Below are 24,095 nucleotides of genomic sequence, written 5' to 3' on the forward strand. Positions count from 1 at the left end.
ACCTGAAAATAAAAATACAATACCCCCCCAACATTACCAACCACCACCTATACACCCCTACTCTAACCCACCCAAACCCCCCTTAAATTAACCTATCGCTAACCCCCTGAAGATCATCCTACCTTGAGTCGTCTTCACCCAGCTGAACCAAATTCTTCATCCAAGGTGCGCAGAGGAGATCCTTGATCCGGTAGAAGTCTTCATCCAAGCGGCAAAGAAGAGGTCCTCCATCTGGTAGAAGTGTTCATCCAGGCGGCGTCTTCAATCTTCATCCATCCACAGCAGAGCCATCTTCAATGGAGCCGACGCAGAGCCATCCTCTTCAACCGACGGACTAATGATGAATGAAGGTTCCTTTAAGGGACGTCATCCAAGAATTCTATCAGCCAATCGGAATTAAGGTAGAAAAAATCTGATAGAATTGAAGGGACGCCATCTTAGATGACGTCCCTTAAAGGAACCTTCATTTGTCGTTAGTCCATCGGTTGAAGAGGATGGCTCCGCGGTGGGCTCCGTTGAAGATGGCTCCGCTCCAGATGGATGAAGATTGAAGACGCCGTCTGGAGGACCTCTTCTTTGCCGCTTGGATGAAGACTTCTACCGGATCAAGGACCTCCTCTGTGCACCTTGGATGAAGAATTCGGCTCGGCTGGGTGAAGACGACTCAAGGTAGGATGATCTTCAGGGGGTTAGCGATAGGTTTATTTAAGGGGGGTTTGGGTGGGTTAGAGTAGGGGTGTGTGGGTGGTGGGTTGTAATGTTGGGGGGTATTATATTTTTATTTTCAGGTAAAAGAGCTGATTACTTTGGGGCAATGCCCGCAAAAAGCCCTTTTAAGGGCTGGTTAAAAAAGCTGATTACTTTTGTATTTTAGAATAGGGTAGGGAATTTTTTTATTTTGGGGGGATTTTTTATTTTATTACGGGGCTTAGATTAGGTGTTATTCGTTTAAACTGCTTGTAATTCTTTTTTATTTTTTGTAATTTAGTGGTTTTTTTTTTTTTGTATTATAGTATAGTTTATTTTATTGTATTTTATTTTAGCTAATTGTATGTAATTTATTTAATTAATTTAATGATAGTGTAGTGTTAGGTGTATTTGTAACTTAGGTTTATGATTTATTTTACAGGTAATTTTGTATTTATTTTAACTAGGTAGCTATTAAATAGTTATTAACTATTTAATAGCTTTTGTACCTAGTTAAAATAAATACAAAGTTGCCTGTAAAATAAATATAAATCCTAAAATAGCTACAATATAATTATTCGTTATATTGTAGCTATGTTAGGGTTTATTTTACAGGTAAGTATTTAGTTTTAAATAGGAAGACTTTAGTTAATAAGAGTTAATTTATTTTGTTAGATTAAAATTATATTTAATTTAGGGTGGTGTTAGGGTTAGGGTAAGACTTAGCTTTAGGGGTTAATACATTTATTATAGTAGCAGCGAGGTCCGGTCGGCAGATTAGGGGTTAATACTTGAAGTTAGGTGGCGGCAACGTTGGGGGGGCAGATTAGGGGTTAATAAATATTATGTAGGGGTCGGCGATGTTAGGGGCAGCAGATTAGGGGTTCATAGGGATAATGTACGTGGCGGCGATGTGCGGTCGGCAGATTAGGGGTTAAAAATATTTATTATAGTGGCGGCGATGTGGGGGACCTCGGTTTAGGGGTACATAGGTAGTTTATGGGTGTTAGTGTACTTTAGGGCACTGTAGTTAAGAGCTTTATATACCGGCGTTAGCCCATAAAGCTCTTAACTACAGCCTTTCCATGGGCGTTAGGAGTCTTGTCGGTAGAGGGTCTACCGCCTCACTTCAACAAGACTCTAAATACCAGCGTTAGGAAGATCCCATTGAAAAGATAGGATACGCAATTGGCGTAAGGGGATCTGCGGTATGGAAAAGTCGCGGCTTGAAAGTGAGCGTTAGACCCTTTCCTGCCTGACTCTAAATACTAGGCGGGCGGCCAAAAAGCAGCGTTAGGACCCCTTAACGCTGCTTTTGACGGCTAACGCAGAACTCTAAATCTAGCCGCATGTTTCCTACAACAGCTTTTGATTTTTCTAGAGTGTTCGCTCCATCTCGTGCATATCTTTCTGCAGGTACGGTCTAAGTATTGCAGGCTACACTTGCAGGTTAAAACATAGATGACAAAGTCTGTACCACACCGCCCACAAGATACATTCATCCAATAAATGTTCCAATGATACCTCTGCTTACAACTTTAAAAACTTTATTTCAGTGTTTCCGATGTGGGGGGGGGGGCTCGGTTTAGGGGTTAATAGGTAGTTTATGGGTGTAGTGTACTTTTTGCACTTTAGTTAAGAGCTTTATGTTACCAGCGTTAGCCATAAAACTCTTAACTACTGACTTTTAAATGCGGTAGAAGTCTTGACAGGAGAGGGTCTCTACCGCTCACTTCTTCCAAGACTCATAATACCCGGCGTTAGCAAGTCCCATTAAAATGATAGGATACGCAATTGACGTAAGGGGATTGCGGTATGCTCAAGTCGCGGAAGAAAAGTGAGCAGTACACCTGTACCTGCCAGACTTTTAATACCAGCGGGCATTAAAAAGCAGCGTTGGGACCTCTCAACGCTGCTTTTTAAGGCTAACGCAAGACTCGTAATCTAGCCGTTTGTTTGTTATGCTTGTTTTTGATATTTCTGAGGTGTTCTCCCCATCGTGTTCTTAAACACTTACTGGTGCGCCCACACTACTGCATTCCACAAATGCATGTTATTAAATATACCACATACATGCTTTGTATGTCATTTATGTCTTAATTTGAAGACTTCCCGTGTCATATTAGATTTAAAGCTTGTATCCAATGTAACTACATGTCTGACATCTACTTTTGGCACATTTATAAATCCCCTTTTTTAATTTAAAAAGCCAGATAACTGTGGGTTTTTCCCCTTATCATCAGACAGTTTCTTAGATGTCACTACCGTGCTTGGGGCTAAAAATTCCCCAAAGTAGGGGTCCTCCTAAATACACATAATACCATGGGAGAAAGAAATACCAAAATCATTATTGTTCAAAAAACCTACAAAATACTTAGCTCCTTCCTCAGTACCATTCCAAACAAAGATAAGATCATCTATGAAACCGACCATAGTGGACGACGCTCGCCCAATGCTCTGAAGGGTACATATGATGTACTTCAAAGTACCCCATGAATAGATTAGCAAAGCTTGGGGCGAACGTCATCCCCATGGCTGTTCCACAGATTTAGAGAAAAAAAGTATCCTGATACACAAAATAATTATGCTTTCCAGAATGGTCCTTCTGTGCCGTTCCTTGGCTTTGAACAATTTTTTGGCGGTTGTGAGCATAAGGGGCTGTCAATTCTAGCAGTTCTCACGCTGATTCCTGTTGTCTCCGGATCTCTGTGGTGTGTTGTTGGGTGGTTTGGTGGTGATTAGCAGTTAGAGCTACGCGTTTCAGCCGTTAGATCAGCCTTTTTCAAGCTATACTGCTATCAGTTTGTTCTCAGTCAATTTATACCTTCTTCTGAGCGCTTTTGTTTTATTTTTCAATTGCGCACAGCTGAGAGTATTTCAACTCTATGGCCCTATGTTAGTTATGGGTCTGCAAGTAGGAGTTTTTCTATTCTCTTCAAATGGATATTTGTTTTTAATAAATGAAAATGCATATGTAAAACATATATGAAACCAAAAAGATACAACAGAAAATGCATTAACCCCTTAATGAACAAGGACGTATGCCACACGTCCTCAAAAAAAATACAGTTAATGACGAGGACGTGTGCGTACGTCCTTGGTCTGGAAAGCAGCTGGAAGCGATCCTGCTCGCTTCCAGCTGCTTTCCGGTTATTGCAGTGATGCCTCGATATCGAGGCATCCTGCAATAACCCCCCTTGGCCATCCGATGCAGAGAGAGCCACTCTGTGGCCCTCTCTGCACCGGACATCGGTGGCCGGTATCATTGGTGGGTGGGAGCAAGTCTGGGAGGCGGGTGGGCGGCCATCGATGTGCCGAGTGGAGGGAAGGGGGGTGGGATCGGGGGGCGGGAAACGTCGGGAGCGCACACGGGAGCGCAGCGCGCGTGCATGGGGGGGGGGGGGGGCACGGGGCGGGAGGGAACCGCTACACTACAGAAAAATAAAACTGTTAAAAGTTAAAATAAAAAGGTTTTAAGTTAGAAATAAACAGCTAAGGGGATCTGGAAGGGGTGGGGGGTTGGTCTTGGGGGGGGGGGGGGGATAGCTACACTACAGAAAAAGGGCATTTTTTTTTTAAAAAAAAGGCACATTTGTGACTAAGATGGGTACTGGCAGACAGCTGCCAGTACCCAAGATGGCGCCCATTAAGGCCGAGGGGGAGGGTTAGAGAGCTGTTTGGTGGGGGATCAGTGAGGTTGGGGACTAAGGGGGGATCCTTCACAGCAGCATATGTAAATATGCCACACAAAAAAAACAAAAAAAAGCCCAAATATAGCTTTTATTTTAGTACTGGCAGAGTTTGTAAATGATTTCAGTGAGAAACCTAAAATTGTGAAAAATTTAACGTTTTTTTTAATTTGATCGCATTTGGCGGTGAAATGGTGGCATGAAATATACCAAAATTGGCCTGGATCAATACTTGGGGTTGTCTACTACACTACACTAAAGCTAAAGTATCCCTAAAAGCTCCCTACATGCTCCATAATTAACCCCTTCACTGCTGGGCATAATACACGTGTAGTGCGCAGTGGCATTTAGCAGCCTTCTAATTACTAAAAAGCAACGCCAAAGCCATATATGTCTGCTATTTCTGAACAAAGGGGATCCCAGAGAAACATTTACAACCATTTAAGCCATAATTGCACAAGCTGTTTGTAAATAATTTTCAGTGAGAAACCAAAAGTTTGTGAAAAAATTAGTAAAAAAGTGAACAATTTTTTGTATTCTAATCGCATTTGGCGGTGAAATGGTGCATGAAATATACCAAAATGGCCTAGATGAATACTTTGGGATGTCTACTAAAAAAAATTATATACATGTCAATGGATATTCAGAGATCCTTGAAAGATATCAGTGTTCTAATGTAACTAGCGCTAATTTTGAAAAATAATGGTTTGGAAATAGCAAAGTGCTACTTGTATTTATGGCCCTATAACTTGCCAAAAAAAGCAAAGAACATATAAAAATTGGGTATTTCTAAACTCTGGACAAAATGTAGAAACTATTTAGCATGGTGTGTTTTTTGGTGGTTGTAGATGTTGCAACAGATTTTGGGGGTCAAATATGATTTTTTTCTACCTTAATTCCGATTGGCTGATAGAATTCTATCAGCCAATCGGAATCTAAGGGACGCCATCTTGGATGATGTCACTTAAAGAGATATTCATCCCAAAAGAAGACGTTGTTTGAAAAGGATGCTCCGCATCGGATGTCTTGAAGATGGAGCTGTTCCGCGTCGGATGGATGGAGATAGAAAATGCCGTCTGGATGAAGACTTCTGCCCGTCTGGAGGACTACTTCTGCCCATCTGGAGGACCACCTTCTGCCGGCTTAGTTGAGGACCTCTTGCCCCTTGGATGAAGACTTTTCCGGTAAGTGAATCTTTAGGGGTTAGAATTAGGATTTTTTAAGAGTGCATTGAGTGGGTTTAATTTTTAGGTTAGGGCTTTGGGCCGCAATAGAGCTACATGCCCTTTAAAGGGCAATGCCCATCTAAATGCCCTTTTCAGGGCATGGTGAGCTTAGGTTTTTTAGTTAGGCTTTTATTTGGGGGGTTGGTTGTGTGGGTGGTGGGTTTTACTGTTGGGGGGTTGTTTGTATTTTGTTTTACAGGTAAAAGAGCTGATTTCTTTGGGGCAATGGCCCACAAAAGGCCCTTTTAAGGGCTATTGGTAGTTCAGTTTAGGCTAGGTTTTTTTTTTTATTTTGGGTGGGCTTTTTTATTTGATAGGGCTATTAGATTAGATGTAATTAGTTTAAAGATCTTGTAATTTGTTTTTTATTTTCTGGTATTTTTTAGTGTTTTTTTTTGGTGATTTAACTAATTTAATTTATTTATTTAATTGTTTTTAATGTAGGGAATTTATTTAATTGTACTATAGTGTTAGGTGTTAGTGTAATTTAGGTTAGGTTTTATTATACTTGTAAATTTGTATTTTTTTTAGCTAGGTAGTTAGTAAATAGTTAATAACTACCGTATTTAGTAACTATTCTACCTAGTTAAAATAAATACAAACTTGCCTGTAAAATAAAAATAAACCCTAAGCTAGCTACAATGTAACTATTAGGTATCTTGTAGCTAGCTTAGGGTTTATTTTATAGGTATTTAGTTTTAAATAGGAATAATTTAGTTAATGATAGTAATTTTATTTAGATTTATTTAAATTCTATTTAAGTTAGGGGTGTTAGGGTTAGACTTAGGTTTAAAGGGTTAATATATTTAGAATAGTGGCAGCGACGTTGGGGACGGCACATTAGGGGTTAATAAATGTAGGTAGGTGGTGGCGATGTTGGGGGCAGCAGATTAGGGGTTAATAAATATAATGTAGTTTGCTACGATGTCCAGAGCGGAAGATTAGGGGTTAGTAAGTATAATGTAGGTTGGCCGGCAATGTTAGGGGCAGCAGATTAGGGGTTAATAAATGTAGGTAGGTAGCGGCGATGTTAGGGACAGCAGATTAGGGGTTAATAATATTTAACTAATGTTTGCGAGGCGGGAGTGCGGCGGTTTAGGGGTTAGTATGTTTATTATAGTGGCGGCGATGTCGGGAGCGGCAGATTAGGGGTTAATAATTTTATTTTAGTGTTTGTGATGCGGGAGGGCCTCGGTTTAGGGGTTAATAGGTAGTTTATGGGTGTTAGTGTACTTTTTAGCACTACGGCTTTGTAGTGTAAAACTCATAACTACCGACTTTAAAATGCGTTAGGAATCTTGACGGGGGGTAGGGTGTACTGCTCACTTTTTGGCCTCCAGGACAAACTCGTAATACCGGCACTATGGAAGTCCCATAGAAAAAGGCCAAAAGGCGGTAAGGCCAAAAACGTGTGCGGTGCCCCTGCAAGACTCGTAATACCTGCTTTTTTACCTTAACGCACAACTCGTAATCTAGCCGATTATTTTTTAGCAGCACTGTTTTTGTTTCCATGTATTCTTCTTTATTGAAGTGTCTATTACATGCAGTTATATAAAAATTGGTGTACACTGTCCTTTTAATAGTGAAGCACAAATTTACAAAAGGAACTCCACTACTTGTGCATCAATCACGGCTTAGCACTTAAAGGGACATAATACTCATAAATCACTTGAAACTGATCCAGTATAACTGTAAAACACTGACAGGAAAATATCACCTGAGCATCTCTATGTAAAAAAGGAAGATATTTTACCTCACAATTTCCTCAGCTCACCAGAGTAAGTTCTGTGTAAAAAGTTATACTTTAGTTATTGCCCAGCTGCAGGTAAAAAAATAAATACAAATGAAGAAATGAGCAGCAGCCAATCAGCATCAGCAGTGCTGAGGTCATTAACTCTTTTACTGTGATCTCATGAGATTTCACTTAACTTTCATGAGATTTCATAGGCCTAGATTTGGAGTTTTGTCGGTAACGACCCGCGTAGCTAACGCCGGCTTTTTTCTGGCCGCACCATAAAAATAACTCTGGTATTGAGAGTCCACATAAAGGCTGCGTTAGGCTCCAAAAAAGGAGCGTAGAGCATTTTTAACGCAGCTTCAACTCTCGATACCAGAGTTGCTTACGCAAGCGGCCAGCCTCAAAAACGTGCTCGTGCACGATTCCCCCATAGGAAACAATGGGGCTGTTTGAGCTGAAAAAAAAACCTTACACCTGCAAAAAAGCCGCGTTCAGCTCCTAACGCAGCCCCATTGTTTGCTATGGGGAAACACTTCCTATGTCTGCACCTAACACTCTAACATGTACCCCGAGTCTAAACACCCCTAACCTTACACTTATTAACCCCTAATCTGCCGCCCCCTGCATATTATTATTAACCCCTAATCTGCCGCTCCGTAAACCGCCGCTACTTACATAATCCCTATGTACCCCTAATCTGCTGCCCTAACATCGCCGACCCCTATATTATATTTATTAACCCCTAATCTGCCCCCCACAACGTCGCCTCCACCTGCCTACACTTATTAACCCCTAATCTGCCGACCGGACCTGAGCGCTACTATAATAAAGTTATTAACCCCTAATCCGCCTCACTAACCCTATAATAAATAGTATTAACCCCTAATCTGCCCTCCCCTAACATTGCCGACACCTAACTTCAATTATTAACCCCTAATCTGCCGACCGGAGCTCACCGCTATTCTAATATATGGATTAACCCCTAAAGCTAAGTCTAACCCTAACACTAACACCCCCCTAAGTTAAATATAATTTTTATCTAACGAAATTAATTAACTCTTATTAAATAATTATTTCCTATTTAAAGCTAAATACTTACCTGTAAAATAAATCCTAATATAGCTACAATATAAATTATAATTACATTGTAGCTATTTTAGGATTAATATTTATTTTACAGGCAACTTTGTAATTATTTTAACCAGGTACAATAGCTATTAATAGTTAAGAACCTATTTAATAGTTACCCTAGTTAAATAATTACAAATTTACCTGTAAAATAAATCCTAACCTAAGTTACAATTAAACCTAACACTATACTATCATTAAATTAATAAAATAAAATACCTACAATTACCTACAATTAATCCTAACACTACACTATCAATACATTAATTAAATACAATATCTACAAATAACTACAATGAAATAAACTAACTAAAGTACAAAAAATAAAAAGAACTAAGTTACAAAAATAAAAAAAATATTTACAAACATAAGAAAAATCTTACAACATTTTAAACTAATTACACCTACTCTAAGCCCCTAATAAAATAACAAAGCCCCCACAAAATAAAATGCCCTACCCTATTCTAAATTACTAAAGTTAAAAGCTCTTTTACCTTACCAACCCTGAACAGGGCCCTTTGCGGGGCATGCCCCATTAAGTTCAGCTCTTTTGCCTGTAAAAAAAAACATACAATACCCCCCCAACATTACAAACCCACCACCCACATACCCCTAATCTAACCCAAACCCCCCTTAATAAACCTAACACTAAGCCCCTGCAGATCTTCCTACCTTGTCTTCACCTCACCGGGTTCACGATCGGTCCAGAAGAGCTCCTCCGAGGTCCTGATCCAAGCCCATGCAGGGGGCTGAAGATGTCCATGATCCGGTAGAAGTCTTCATCCAAGCGGGGCAGAAGAGGTCCATGATCCGGCTGAAGTCTTCATCCAAGCGGGGCAGAAGAGGTCTTCCATCCGATTGAAGTCTTCATCCAAGCGGGATCTTCTATGGTCATCCATCCGGAGCGGAGCGGCAGGATCCTGAAGACCTCCGACGCGGAACATCCATCCTGGCCGCCGGACTGAACGACGAATGACGGTTCCTTTAAATGACGTCATCCAAGATGGCATCCCTCGAATTCCGATTGGCTGATAGGATTCCATCAGCCAATCAGAATCAAGTTCAATCTGATTGGGCCGCTCCACTCCCGGATGGATGACCATAGAAGATCCCGCTTGGATGAAGACTTAAATCGGATGGAAGAACTCTTCTGCCCCGCTTGGATAAAGACTTCAGCCGGTTCATGGACCTCTTCTGCCCCGCTTGGATGAAGACTTCTACCGGATCATGGACATCTTCAGCCCCCCCGCTTGGGCTTGGATCAGGACATCGGAGGAGCTCTTCTGGACCGATCGGTGAACCCGGTGAGATGAAGACAAGGTAGAAGATCTTCAGGGGCTTAGTGTAGGTTTATTTAAGGGGGGTTTGGGTATAGATTAGGGGTATGTGGGTGGTGGGTTGTAATGTTGGGGGGGGGTATTGTATGTTTTTGTTACAGGCAAAAGAGCCTGAACTTATTGGGGCATGCCCCGCAAAGGGCCCTGTTCAGGGCTGGTAAGGTAAAAGAGCTTTTAACTTTAGTAATTTAGAATAGGGTAGGGCATTTTTTATTTGGGGGGCTTTGTTATTTTATTAGGGGGCTTAGAGTAGGTGTAATTAGTTTAAAATTGTTGTAAGATTTTTCTTATGTTTGTAAATATTTTTTTTATTTTTTGTAACTTAGTTCTTTTTTATTTTTTGTACTTTAGTTAGTTTATTTCATTGTAGTTATTTGTAGATATTGTAATTTAATTAATGTATTGATAGTGTAGTGTTAGGTTTAATTGTAGGTAATTGTAGGTATTTTATTTAATTAATTTAATGATAGTATAGTGTTAGGTTTAATTGTAACTTAGGTTAGGATTTATTTTACAGGTAATTTTCTAATTATTTTAACTAGGTAACTATTAAATAGTTCTTAACCTATTTAATAGCTATTGTACCTGGTTAAATTAGTTGCCTGTAAAATAAATATTAATCCTAAAATAGCAACAATGTAATTATAATTTATATTGTATGCTATATTAGGATTTATTTTACAGGTAAGTATTTAGCTTTAAATAGGAATAATTTATTTAATAAGAGTTAATTAATTTCGTTAGATAAAAATTATATTTAACTTAGGGGGTGTGTAGTGTTAGGGTTTAGACTTAGCTGTAGGGGTTAATCCATTTATTAGAATAGCGGTGAGCTCCGGTCGGCAGATTAGGGGTTAATAATTGAAGTTAGGTGTCGGCGATGTTAGGGAGGGCAGATTAGGGGTTAATAATATTTATTATAGGGTTAGTGAGGTCAGATTAGGGGTTAATAACTTTATTATAGTAGCGGTGCGGTCCGCTCGGCAGATTAGGGGTTAATAAGTGTAGGCAGGTGGAGGCGACGTTGAGGGCGGCAGATTAGGGGTTAATAAATATAATATAGGGGTCGGCGGTGTTAGGGGCAGCAGATTAGGGGTACATAAGTATAACGTAGGTGGCGGCGCTTTGCGGTTGGCAGATTAGGGGTTAATTATTGTAGGTAGCTGGCGGCGACGTTGTGGGGGGCAGGTTAGGGGTTAATAAATATAATACAGGGGTCGGCGGTGTTAGGGGCAGCAGATTAGGGGTACATAAGGATAACGTAGGTGGCGGTCGGCAGATTAGGGGTTAAAAAAATGCAATCGAGTGGCGGCGATGTGGGGGGACCTCGGTTTAGGGGTACATAGGTAGTTTATGGGTGTTAGTGTACTTTAGAGTACAGTAGTTAAGAGCTTTATGAACCGGCGTTAGTCCAGAAAGCTCTTAACTACTGACTTTTTTCCTGCGGCTGGAGTTTTGTCGTTAGATGTCTAACGCTCACTTCAGACACGACTCTAAATACCGGAGTTAGAAAAAATCCCATTGAAAAGATAGGATACGCAATTTACGTAAGGGGATCTGCGGTATGGAAAAGTTGCGGCTGAAAAGTGAGCGTTAGACCCTATTTTGAGTGACTCCAAATACCGGAGGTAGCCTAAAACCAGCGTTAGGAGCCTCTAACGCTGGTTTTCACGGCTAACGCCAAACTCCAAATCTAGGCCATAGTAAACATCCTTAAAGTGAATAGGGAAATAACATGAGTGTGCACGAAGCTCACTACCTTGGCTGTCCCGGGACAGGCATACTGATTTGCTGCTTAAAGTCCTTTGTAATGGGGTTTGAATACTTAGGACAATTTGAGGTAAAAATATCTTTCTTTTTTACATAGAGATATTCAGTTGATATTTTCTAGTCAGCTTTTTACAGCTATGCTTGCATCACTTTCAAGTGTTTAAACATTTGGGTATCCAACTTGAATTTGACTTTATGTTTGCATTTTTATGCTCCTTTCCAACCAATGTATCATGCCAATTTTCCTTAATTATAACAATGTAATCCCACATTAAATTATATGTTTTCTTTCTTCAGATAACACTTTGTTGGCACGACTTGGGACAATACAGATGTTCGACTGCTGGCCAAATGATCAACCTAATGAGCAAAATATGATTGATTGCATGGGTGTGTATAATGTTGTATACTGTGTATAATGTGTATGTGTATATATATATATATCTTATAAAGTCAGATATCTGGGTAATCCTAGAATTACCATGGGTAAAACTGACATTAACCCAGCGGCTCTGGCTAAGGCCCAATATACAGATCATACATCTGGCTTTACCCGGGTAATCCTAGGATTACCCAAACACTTCTGGATAAAGCTTCCACATCTTCACTATTTTTTTGCCCTCTGCCTGGGGTGGTTCAAGAGGGGCACCCTGCCACCGTAAGTGAACCTTGGGAAGGAGGTTTACCAAGGGGGGCTTCTCCCCCCTTGAAAACCCCCCAAGTAGGAGGCAAAAAAGATAGTGAAGCTAGGGGAATTACAGTGCATCATATAAATTTTAGAACACCAGCTTCTGGGTTATGTGTGGGCTGTAAGGATTATGTGTGGGTTGTAGATAGTGGGTTGTAGATAGGCTGCAGATAGTGATATATCTGTGCTGTTTTCAAACAGCATTAATAGCTTTATCCAGAAGTGTAACACGTGAAAGGTCCTCCGATTGCTAAATAATATATAAAATTGCTTAGCATTTTACAAAATTGCTTACTTCATACTTAAAGGGACACTGAACCCAATTTTTTTCTTTCATAATTCAGATAGAGCGTGCAATTTTAAGTAACTTTCTAATTTACTCCTATTATCAAATTGTCTTCATTTTCTTGTGTGAACAACCTGGGTTGTTCTTGCTGATTGGTGGATTAATTTAACCGACCAATAAACAAAAGCTGTCCAGGGTCTGAACCAAGAAATATCTTAGATGCCTTCTTTTTCAAATAAAGATAGCAAGAGAACAAAGAAAAAATAATAATAGGAGTAAATTAGAAAGTTGTTTAAAATTGCATGCTCTATCTGAATCACGAAAGAAAAAAATTGGGTTCAGTGTCCCTTTAAAGGGATATTAAACAGTGCTCCATTAGTTTAAAATAATAATTATATATATGTTAAACTAAAGTAAAAAGAAAAAAAGAAACCAATTGTGTTAAAAACAGCAAATAACTTATTTGTTTTCTTGTAAAATAAGCACTGCTGTTACCTTTAGTGAGAACACTGCCCCCACTGGCAGGAGGTAATGGATCCTGCACCAGTGAAGTAAAAAAAAAAAAAGTCATAAAAAGTAAAATCATTTTAAAATGATTAGCAATATATATTGCAATGATTTCTATTAAGTATGTTTTTAGTACAACATTGAAACAGACTGTTTTATATCCCTTTAAAGAAATAGTCTAGACAAAATTAAACTTTCATGATTCAGATAGAGCATGCAATTTTAAGCAACATTCTAATTTACTCCTATTATCAATTTTTCTTTCTTCTCTATGTATCTTTAGTTGAATGTAAGCTTAGGAGCCGGCCCATTTTTGGTTCAGCACCTGGGTAGTGCATGCTGATTGGTGGCTACATTTAGACACCAATCAGAACGTGCTACCCAGGTCCTGAACCAAAAATGGGCCAGCTACTAAGCTTACATTCAAATAAAGATACCAAGAGAACGTGAAGAAAAAAATCATGAAAGTTTAATTTTGACTATACTGTTCCTTTAAGGCTACAATATACCCTTTAGCAAGGGGAATGAACAGGATACATGGCCCCTTTGTGTATCTGATGCCTAAAGTAAAGCTTATTTTACCATAATAATTTGTTGCTATAAAAATCATTGGTATTGATACTGGGATGTAGAATATTATGTAAGGTTAAGCTTAAAGGGTTTATGAAACACAAAAAAAAATAGTTGTGATTCAGACAGAGGATACAATTTTTAACAAATTTCCAATTTACTTCTATTATCAAATTTGCTTTGTTCCATTATATTCTTTGTTAAAGAGATACCCAAGTAGGCACCCGGAGCACTACATGTCAGGAGATAGTGCTGCCATCTAGTGCTCTTGCAAATGGATAAGACTCTTGCAAAACCGCTGCCATAAGTGCTCCAGAAATGGGCCAGCTCCTAAACATACATTCCTGCTTTTAACAAAAGATATCAAGAGTACAAGGACAATTCACTATAGAAGTAAATTGGAAAGTTGATTTAATTGGCATGCTCTATCTGAATCATAAAATGAACATCATTGGTTTCATATCCCTTTAAAAAATGTTTGCAAAATAAAAAAACACCTTACAGATGAAATAGCAGAACATTTTTCAGTTTAGACTTACATTAGAAAAACTATGAAATGCAGTTTTACAGTCTGTGCATATTATCTATAGTGACGCTATAGGTGAAACAAAATACTGAAATAGATCACTGTGCTACAAATCTTCTAAACTTCCAAAATATTGTTGCCCCCCCTTGTCACTATGGCCTCTAGTTATCAAGGTCTGTCGGACATGATCCGACAGTGCGGATCAGGTCCGACAGACCTCTCTTAATATGGCGAGCAATACGCTCACCGTATTCAGCATTGTGAGCTGCTGGTGCAACGCCGCCCCCTGCAGACTCGCGGCCAATAGGCTGCCAGCAGGGAGGTGTCAATCAACCCGATTGTACTCGATCGGGTTGATTTCTGGCGATGTCTTTGTGACCGCTGCTTCATAACTGCTGTTTCTGGCGAGCCTGCAGGCTCGCCAGAAACACAGGGCATCAAGCTCCATTCGGAGCTTGATACATATGCCCCTATATATGAGCATGGATTTAACAGGCACGAACATTCCTTTCCAAAACATTTGATACTATTTTTTTTTTTTATTTTTTTTAAATCAGCTTTATTTCAGTAAAGTCAGTGTACAAGGAGTGGAGACGCAGCTCCTTTGAGTATACAGAGGCTGATTTTTTCCAAACAATAAAACAACTCACATCACTTATCAAATTTGAATGTCACGAATCAGTCCGTTATATGTGATTGTGAGTTAACCCAGATATGTAGGTCAAACAATCTATATATTTAAGAACAACCAATAATAATAGTGAGCAAACATACATTCAATGGATACAAGCTATTGGTGAACATTCAATAGTTAGTTGGAGCGTTGATACAATATTATTCCATGCCAATCATGTAGTTATATCTATTGGAATATCTCCCCTTCTTTCCTTTATCATGGTTATATAGTGTTCCCATGTTGAGGTTATTTCTGCAAAAATGTGCATTGTGTCGTGTTTTAGGTAGTGTATTTCCTCCAGTCTTATCAATTCCGATGTTTGTAATATCCACATGTATTTGTGGGGGATGTCTTTACTTTTCCAATTTTTGGCTATTAGAAGCTTAACACTGTTCGTCATTATGGTAAATAATTTTAGAAATGGTTTGTATTTTAGAGGGGGAGGTTTATTCAAAAGCCAAATTAGGGGATCTAGTGGGAATCGAGATTCTAAGATTACTTCGATTTCTTCAATGATCTGTCTCCAGAATGTCTGTAATGTCGAGCACCACCACCACATATGTGCCATATTGCTACCCACGTGTGCGCACCTCCAGCATTTGTTATTTGACTTGTGGGAAAAGTTTGTGAAGTCTACGGGGTGTGTAGTACCACCTATGTAGTAGTTTGAGATTTAATTCAACAATACTTAAAGAGCTCGAAGTCTTCATGGTATGTAGGAATATTTGTGAGCATGTCTGAGGGAGGATTATTTTACCTAGGTCCCTTTCCCAAGCTTCCATATATCACAATACCTGCCCAGGTTGTGTGTGGGTAAGTAATTTGTATATTTTTGAAATAGTGTGTCTCAAAGTTGGGTTTTGGGTAAACAAAAGTTCGAAATTGGTAAGCGGTCTAATCATGTTCGGAGAACGAGGGTGTTGGGTAAGGAAATGGTGAGTTCTGTGGTAAGTGTACCAATTTGTGAAACAAATAAATCCCTGAGAAACCAAGGTTTCCCACTTTATCACCCTTTTGTTGTCTATGAGAGCGTATATAGGTAGTTCAGTCAGTTTCTCAGTATGTGAGGTCCGTGTTGTGTTTAGGTCTATACTAAACTCTCCATTGGCCATCAATGAGGTTAGGGGAGATGGCCTAGAGGAAATGTGGGGGTAATGCAGTAAAGCATCCTGCCATACGTTAAAGGTCTCCAATAAAATTGGGTTCTTGGTGATCATAATGGTCCTGGTGTTGTTAAATGACCAGCATATCTCACTTATACTGTGGGTAGGAAAACTATCTAATTCAAGGGTTACCCATCGTTTATTATGTGAATGCGTATATAAATCTAGAACTCTTTGTAAGAAGATAGTAGTCCTATAAGCCTGTATATCAGGCATACCTAGTCCACCCTGACCTTTATGTTTCGTCATAACATTTTTATTAATCCTTGGGTGTTTCCTGTTTCAGGTGAATGTACTGAGGGCATTCTGTAAAGACATCACGTAGGTTTTAGGGATAGGGATGGGTAATGTCTGGAGGAGATACAAGATGCGTGGGAATATATTCATCTTTACTAAATTGATCCGTCCCAACCAGGAGATATGTTTGTTCCTCCATCTAGACAAATCGTTTATTATTCTATCTTTTAATGGAACATAATTGGATTCAGATATTAAACTAAGTTTTGGAGTCAGGTTAATGCCGAAGTATTTAAGGGAGAGGGGGCACCATTTGAAAGGGTTTATTTTCTTGACGGTATTTAATGTATCGGAGGGTAGAGTGATGTTTAAGATCTCTGATTTGGGTAAATTTATTAAAAAATTAGACATGATATGGAAAGTCTGGAATTCTTCAATTAAGGCAGGGATTGCTCTTACAGGATTAGTCAGAGTAAGAAGAATGTCATCCGCATATAGAGAGATTAAGTATTTATGCTCTTTAACTGTAAAGCCCTCCATATTGGTGTTGTTACGGTTTTTCGTGGCTATAGTCTCGATCATGCAGGCAAATAATAGCGGGGATAGAGGGCAGCCCTGTCTTGTACCGTTAGTAATAGGGAAGGGGTCTGACAATATTCCGTTTAAACATATTCTAGCACTTGGTTGGGTATATAGGGCAAACATCCGGTGGAGCATCTTCTCCCCGAAACCGAAATGTTGCAAAGTAAGTTTTAGGTAATCCCAGGCGACACGGTCAAAGGCTTTATCCGCATCTGTGGATAATATGATCAATAGAGTATTGTTTTCTTGTGCTTGATGGATAAGATTTAAAGCCCTGACCGTGCCGTCCTTTGCCTCCCTCCCGGGGATGAATCCCACCTGATCTGGGTTAATCAAATCAGTAATAAATGTATTTATTCTCGTCGCGAGAATTCTGGCATAAATTTTTAGATCTGAATTTATCAGGGATATTGGCCGGTAGTTGGCGGGGTTATCTGCCGTTCTTCCGGGCTTTGGAATCATTATGATGTGGGCTACTAGTGCCGTTTGAGAAAAGGAATGGGTATCCTCTATGGAAGAATAATATGATAAGAGTTGGGGGGCCAACAATTCTTTATATTTGGTATAGTAGGCATATGAAAAGCCGTCAGGACCAGGTGACCTAGCCGTTGGTAAATTCTTAATGGAATCGAGAATTTCCTCTATAGTTATTGGTTCTTCTAACTGCGATTTTTGGTCTAGTGTAAGTTTTGGTAGATGCAATTGTGAGAGATAGGTTTCTATACTGGATTGACGTTGTGTATTGTCCTTTGAGGTGTTAGGAGTCAAGTTATAAAGATCGCTGAAATATTCTCTAAAAGTTGCGGCAATAGACAAGGAGGAGTGTTGCATTTGTCCTTGACTATCCTTAATCTGCATAATATATCTGGCCCTTGATTTTTTCTTAACAAGTCTAGCTAGCGCTCTGCCTGGTTTGTTATGGGTGTCGAATGCATGTCGTTTGGAAAGAAATTGTTGTTTGTTGAATTCCTTGTTTAAGAGTGTAGATAGTTCCCTCTTCTTATTAGTTAAGAGTTCTAGAGTTTTTAAGTCAGATGGGTCTTTTTTATGTTGTGTCTCTATTTCTTCTATAGAGTGTGTCAGAAGAGTTATGGATTCTCTTTTATTTTTATTTATTCAGGCTTTCTGAGCAATCAATAACCCTCTTATAACTGTTTTATGTGCCTCCCAAATGGTCTGAGGGGAGATGTCAGGCGTGGAGTTTAATTGAAAATATTCCGTAATATTTTCAGCTATTGTGGTTTGTATGGCTGGGTCATTAAGCATGTATTCGTCCAGTTTCCAAATATAGTTTCTAATTGGTTTGGAGGGCCAGTTAAGTGAGCACTGTATTATATTATGATCAGTCCATGTTACAGGGAGCATTTTCGCAGTTCTAAACATAGTCAGGCTAGTTACGTCTGTAAAAATGTAGTCGATACGGGTGTAGAGCTTGTGGGGGTAGGAATAAAATGAATAATCGCGACTTTCTGGGTGTAACGTTCGCCATATATCTTTAAATGTAAGTTGTTTTAGAAGCCCGGTTATTTTCCGTATTACCGATGTTGGGGTCGATGAATGTGTAGAGGAACAGTCAATTTGTGGTTGTAATGCGATATTTAGCCCTTCCCCTGTTATTATGGTGCTTGTAGAGAATTTGAGTATTTCATTAGCCAATTTTTTTAAGAATTGGTATTGTCTCGTAGGTGGGGCAAAGATATGATTGTCACAGGGCGTCCATATAATAAGCCATTTACCAATATATATTGACCCTCTTTATCTCTATAAACCTTGGTTTCCTGAAAGGGAACGTCTTTTTTGAGGAGAATTCCCACCCCTTGGATCTTACGTTTAGGATGAGAGGCATAGAAACATGTTCCAAATTTATAATGAAAAGTTTTAGGTTCCCTGCCCTTTAGGAAGTGGGTCTCTTGTAAGAGTATTATATCACCTTTCAATCTCTTAAACTCCGAGAGGGCAACATTCCGTTTTATGGGTGAGTTTAGTCCTTTGGCATTTACAGATAATACGTGCAGGGAATTGTCTACATTATTAATCATCATATTGGAAGTGTGTGTAAATGTGTTGATCTATGTTATGGGACGGACTTAGAAAATAAAGGGCTTCACATAGCTTATGTGGTTTTACCTCAACGCTCCAATTCTTCTGTGTTATATCCATATAGGTGGAAAGCAGTGGTTGCAACAAAAGGTTTAAATTCAACATTACATACCTTATAAACAGTAACATTAACATTAACAACAACATTAACTTATTAAACATTAACATAAATAAAAATTCAAAATCGTGTAAATTTTGCTGGTGTGTGGAAAAGAGGAATATCTCCGGTCCACACACACGCAAATGAAGGGGGGGAAAAATCGGCTCTCTCCACTACATCCCAGGAGCCCATTATTGTCAATGCTCTCTGAATTTCTTGGTGGTGGTCAGAGTACAAAGTCTTGGTGTATTAATATCCTATCTCGTTAGGCCATTTTAGGAGTAGGGCAATGACCAATATAAAACATTACATACTAATGCACTAGAAACATATATCTTTTATATTATTGTATTTTGAAAGTAGATACCTCTAGTATTTAGGGTTGAGGAGAAAGACATGGATCTTAATCATAAGTTACTTATCTGTCTTTGTAGGCAATGTAGAAAAGGAGGTCTAGTCCGGTGCTTCATGTTGGGGAGTGCTGGGTTTTGTCTTGTTGCCTGGGTAGTGTACTTCTGTGAACCATTGACCATTGGTGTCTGCCTTCCTTTATTGGGTTGCGTTATGTCGAGGGCTGGGAGGGTGGTTCCCCCCCTCCTCCTGATGTGGTTGTTGAAATTTCACGTTGAGTGCTTTGGACAGCGGTTCTAGGTCTGAAATGTCCTTGTAGATGAGGTATTTTCCTGCATGTGGGATAATAATACTGAAGGGGAAACCCCAACGATATTTGATTTTGTGTTCCTGTAAAGTTGACGTGATGAATCTTGCAGCTTTCCTTCTTTCAATGGTAGCAGAGCATAAATCTTGATAAATTTGGATTTCTTGTTCTCGGAACTGGATCATGCGTGATGTTCTAGCCGCATTCCATATCAATTCTCTGTCTCTATAGTGTAGGAGTTTTACAATGACATCTCGTGGTGGTGCGGATGATACAGGTCTAGGGCGGAGAGCTCTATGAGCTCTTTCGATGGAGATCTCTGAGATCTGGGTGGTATGTGTCAGGGTATTAAAGAATTCTATGAGGTAAGGTAATAAATTATTTGAATCTACATCCTCTGAGATCCCTCTAAGTCTCAAGTTGATTCGTCTCCCTCGGTTTTCTAAGTCCTCTACTTTCTCTTGTAGGGACTGAATGGATGTAGAATGTTATGATAAAGCATGTCTCTGATAAAGAAACCATGTTGTTTAGAGTGTCCTGTTCTGCTTCTACGTCGTCTAATCTGGAGCCTAGCTCATTTATTTCTCTTCTGATTGCTGTAAGTTCCGATTTTATAAAGGTTTTCAGATCTGCTATGTCTGTTTTGGAGGACAGGCTTTGCATAGTAGTTTGAATGTGCAGTAGTTGTTCTTGAGGGAGTGATGTGGATTGTAGGGGTGTTTGCAGTTCTGTTTGTGAGCTTGATTTAGGTGGAGATGAGTTACTGTGCACTTCATTTGAGTGTTCTTGTGCTATGAATAAGGAGTTACGATTCCCTGCTTGAGTGGGATTTTTTGTGCTCTTCTCCCCTTTAGGAAGGCGTTTAGAAGCCATAGTGATGGATTAATAATAGGGTATCACAATTAGGTATACAAAACTGGAGGCAGTAATACGTGTTCTGCAGCGTTATGTGCTGTTACAATTAGTCTTTACGTTGTTGTGGTCTTTGGTCCCTTCACTGTATAGGGTTCTCTGTGTAAGGGCTGTATATTAGACTTTTATATATAAAAATGCTGGAGATTAGCATTCATCACAAAAATGCTGTGAGATGATGTGTAATGTCTCCTTTTTAGTATCCCACAAACCAGGTCTTATGGCAATGCAAAGTGTACTAGTCCCTTATTAGTTAGTTGGTGGGCCGAAGTGATGACTCTTTACTGGGGTTATGAGTTGTTTAGCAGCACCCACATTAATCTGTTTTGTCTCCTCTATTCTCCCTAACAAGTTAGAGCTGCTCCGGCATGCTAAAAGGCAGCAGGGAGTGGACGTGTCAGGATGGTGTGTCAAAATGGCGGCGGTCCGCGACACAGATGCGGCTCCAGTGACGGCCTCGGTATGTGTGATCCCTGTTATATGGGCTATTAGTCTCCCGAGAGAATAAGTATGTAGTTGAGGGGTATCGGGTAGCAGGTCTGACTCACCACTTTATATGATTGCGGTCCGGTGTTTCAGGCTAATCATCCGCTTATGCTGGATGCAGGCGTCTAACGGTCAGGGCGTAGTAGCGGATCAGGGTAGATTTCTGGCTGATACCTTTCACCACATGTTCTTAATATTCATGAGAGCCTTTAGGGTGAAATTTTTGAGCATTAGGGCATCTCCTATCCTGCAGTGGAGAGCAGTCTTCACGGAGCTATGGATCTACACGTCCATGTTCCTGCATGGCCAAGCTCCGCTCCCAAAACATTTGATACTATTTTAATAACACAACAGTGACTTACAACTGATAGTTCCTTGTCATTGTACACAAACAATTTATCAAAACCTTATTCTAACAAAGACTGATATTTAATTAAAACCCTGTCTTTATATATATTATATATATATATATATATATATATATATATTAAAATGTTACCCTACCTGTGCTATATTTCCTCATCTAGCACATCCTCTTGTAGAAAAGACGATTTCACCAAAAACTATAATTATAGCTACACCAAAACAAATTGTTAGTATGCAAGTAACTGAGAAAGTCATTATTTAAAGGGACAGTTTACACCCGAATTTGTATTGTTTTAAAAGATAGATAATCCCTTTATTACCCATTCTCTAGTTTTACATAACCAACACAGTTATATTAATACACTTTTTTCCACTGTGATTACCTTGTACCTATGCCTCTGCAAACTGCCCCCTTTTCTTTCCTATGGCATGGAGAGTCCACAAAACATTCTAATTACTAGTGGAATATTCACTCCTGGCCAGCAGGAGGAGGCAAAGAGCACCCCAACAGAGCTTACCCATAACCCCCAGTCATTCTCTTTGCCTTGATCACGGGAGGATGGCGAAGATGGTGTCTGAAGATTGTAATTCTTTTAATGGGTACTTTTCCCTGCAAGTAAGGATTGGGGCTATGCTATGTCCATAAGTGTCATCTCTTTAGTAAAAGTAATGGTGGCTATTAGCAGTTAGAAGATGGCGAGGTGGTTTTTGCTTAAACTTCTTACATTATTTCTACCCCTATTATAGAAAGCCAGAGTTGGTTACTTTGTTCTTACTTTTCTATAGGTCCCTGGTAGATATGGTGAAGCTGCCACACCTCAGAAAACAGCTCCTGTCTGACAAAGCAGGAGCCACAGGTAAGTGCTTTCCCTTCTAGGTTTGAAGGTACAGGCACTATAGGGGTTAAATCCTTGTGGGAAGTATTTGAATCTGTTTTAGGGGCACTAAAACAGATTCAGCTTATTTTTTTATTGGGGGATCAGAGATGGAGAGTGTATGAAGTGTTTGACAGGTGTTTGTTTTACTTCTTACTTGTTGCAATCACTTTTCAGCTCAGCTTATTTGCCCAATCACTTTTGCTGTGCTGCTGTTGGTTTTTGCGCCGTTTTTGTTTTGCGAAATTTTGAAAAAAAACCACGTTTTTTTATTGCGGTCACGTGACCGCTCCTCGGCACTTCCGGTTTTCGGCTTCTCTGTTCAGATCGGAGTTTGCCACGGCGAGTGTGGAGGCTGCATTTTCTTCTATCTACAGTGGCAAGTGGATTTGGGCTGTTCCGGTAACAAGGAGGTGTTTTTTGCTACCGGTTGTGTCCGGTTTTCTGTGCTAGTAGGATAGCAACTTCTGGAGGGATAAGACCACAGTGCTTATCTATGTTTTATTGCTTCATATAAATAAACTTAATTTGGCATTTATTTATTTTTTTGTTAATTGTGAACTCTAATACTGAAGTTGATTCTTTTGAAAAATGCTTATTGTGTTTGGAGGCTAAGATTATTCCTCCTGTACAGTTTTGCTCTTCATGTCTAAATAAAACTTTAAAGTTTAAAGATAAGATATCTCTTCCTGAGCCTCCTGTCTCTCAGGATAGTGTTATTCTAGCTACGCCTCAGCTTTCCCCTCAAGCTTCCCAAGCTTCACATGCAGTGCCCTGTGGTTCCTCTCAACCTCCTGGGGGTGTTTTTTTTACCTGGGAATTTCGCTGCGCAGATTACTTCTGCTGTTTCTGCAGCTTTATCAGCTTTTCCAAAGGTTTCTGGTAAACGTAAGAGGAAATCTAAACATATTGATGTTAGTTTTGCTGACTCCGCTAAAGCTGCATTAGTCAGTTTGTCTCAATTATCTGATGAGGATGATTCTTCAGTGGCTTCTAAAGGGGGAATTGTCTGATTCTGATACTGTAGTGACAAATTCTGCAGATTCAGAGGAGATTAATTTCTGATTTAAGTTAGAACACCTTTGAGTTCTTTTGAAGGAGGTTCTTGGTACTTTGGAAGAATCTGAATCTGTTGCAGAGAATCCAAAAAGGTCTAGTAAGCTTAATAGGGTATATGATGTGGAAGTATTTCCAGTTCCAGACCGTATGGCAGATATTATAACTCAGGAATGGGATAAACCAGGGATTCCTTTTTCCCCATCCCCTGTTTTTAAAAGATGTTTCCTGTTGCTGAGTGTATTGGTGATTCGTGGCACACAGTGCCCAAGGTAGAGGGAGCTATAATCTATTCCTATTGATTCCTATTGATGATAGTTGTTCTTTCAAGGATCCCATGGATAAGAAGCTTGAGTTTTTTTGAAGAAGAAGATATACATTCATCAGGGATTACAGTGGCAACCTGTTGCTAGTATTGCTACAGTTGCGGGGCAGCATCTTATTGCAATGATTTATGCAATGATTTATCTAATCGTATCCTAGAAGAGACTACTATAGAGGAGATCCAAGACAGGAACAAGGTTCTCAAGTTAGCCAATACCTTTATTTGTGATGCCAAGATGCAAGTTCTTAGGTTGGATGCTAAGATTTCTGGTTTTACTGTTTTAGCTTGCAGAGCTCTCTGGTTAAAATCTTGGTCTGCAGATGTTACATCCAAGTCCAAGCTTTTATCTCTGCCTTATAAGGGTAAAACCATGTTTGGACTAGGTCTGACAGAAATTATTTCTGACA

Source organism: Bombina bombina, chromosome 10 (assembly GCF_027579735.1).
Source record: "Bombina bombina isolate aBomBom1 chromosome 10, aBomBom1.pri, whole genome shotgun sequence".
Classification (NCBI taxonomy): Eukaryota; Metazoa; Chordata; class Amphibia; order Anura; family Bombinatoridae; genus Bombina; species Bombina bombina.